Source organism: Camelus bactrianus, chromosome 8, assembly GCF_048773025.1.
Source record: "Camelus bactrianus isolate YW-2024 breed Bactrian camel chromosome 8, ASM4877302v1, whole genome shotgun sequence".
NCBI lineage: Eukaryota > Metazoa > Chordata > Mammalia > Artiodactyla > Camelidae > Camelus > Camelus bactrianus.
The window spans coordinates 83,278,665-83,280,003 of record NC_133546.1 but is presented as its reverse complement, the minus strand read 5'-3'; the positions used below and the strand labels follow the sequence as shown (position 1 = coordinate 83,280,003).

The following is a 1,339-nucleotide window of genomic DNA, read 5'->3' as shown; positions in this document are numbered from 1 at the left end:
GGGTGGGTGCCTGTGGGCTCCAGGAGAGATGTCCAGTAGGCAAATCAAAGTCTAGAAATCAGGAGAAAGTTCTAGGCTGAGCCAAGTAGTTTTCCTGTTTCAAGAGGATAATGGGTGTGAGTGGACAAGCTCAAGAGAAGAGGTGTGGAGGGGTAGCTCTCACCCTCCTGCACATGGGAAGCATCTGGGAGCCTTTAAAAAATAGTGTGCTCCAGCCTGGAGTGGGGACTTTGTACTGTTTATTGTTTTTTAAATACGTCTTTCCTTTTTTGGGAGGTAGTTAGTTTTATTTATTTTAATGGAGGTACTGGGAATTGAACCCAGGACCTCTTGCATTCTAAGCATGGGCTCTACCACTGAGCTGTACCCTCCCCACCTTTTTTGTTTTTAGACATTAGCTCTACTGAGCAGTCAGGGTTGAGACTCAACCTGTAGAGAGCAGAGAACCTTGGGGTAGAGATCAAGGAGAAGATGCCCAGATCACTGCAGACCCCACCAGGGGCAGCCAGAGACACAGGGAGCCTCGGAAGTGCTGTGAGGAACATGAACTCAACACTTCCCAATGGCGAAGACGACAAACATGTTTCAAGCACCCACTTCCCAGCAGTGTTTGTTCCGACTTTACTAGATTTCCAGTAATACTGAGTGAGAATAGAAATAATCTGGACACAGGGATCAAATTCAAATGCCGGCTCTGACCATTCTTAACTGCGTGATTACTGATTAAAAAGCTACCCATCTGCCACGTGTAAAATGGGGGACCTAGAACGGTGCTTGTGGGCTGCTGTGAGAGTAATGAAATGACATCTATAAATGCCCTCCTGACTCTCAGAGGTAATTGCTACTATTGTCCCTATTTGGGACACCAAGAAACAGAGGCACACAAAGCTTCAAACACTTGCCCAACATGAGGGTTGGGGTCAGGAATCAAGCCAATGACTTCTTGGATCCAGAGCCCAGGATCTTCTTATGAACAACACATCACTGCCCAGGCTCCCTGCTCCAAAACCCGCCTCCCTTTGGCTCAGTTCCATGGCACCTGCACTGCACAGATGTCGTCACTGCCTGTCTGCCTGCCTGGTGTCTGATCCTGGCACTCCTCCCTCCATCCCACACAGCACTTCCTTGGGCACACCAATCCTCACAAGGCCATTGCTGTGGCTACTCGGATGTTTACATGGAAACGCAGGTGGCAGCCCAGCTTTTTGCTATAGATGCTGCTGTCAGTGGAGGCAAAGAGCTCACAGTTTGTGGGGGAGGCCAATTCTGGTCTCCTCTTTGGCTGGAGAGCTGGATGGAATCTAGTTTCCCTCTGCAACTTAGACATCCAGCATGAGAG

At 49.1% G+C, this 1,339-nt stretch overlaps 1 non-coding gene across 1 annotated transcript; it reads right to left on the bottom strand.

Moving 5' to 3' along the window:
- Positions 1 to 299: 299 nt before the first annotated feature.
- TRNAS-AGA (transfer RNA serine (anticodon AGA)) lies at positions 300 to 372 on the bottom strand. Its single transcript has one exon. It is a non-coding gene; the product is annotated as a tRNA-Ser (tRNA).
- Between the last annotated feature and the right edge of the window lie 967 nt (positions 373 to 1,339).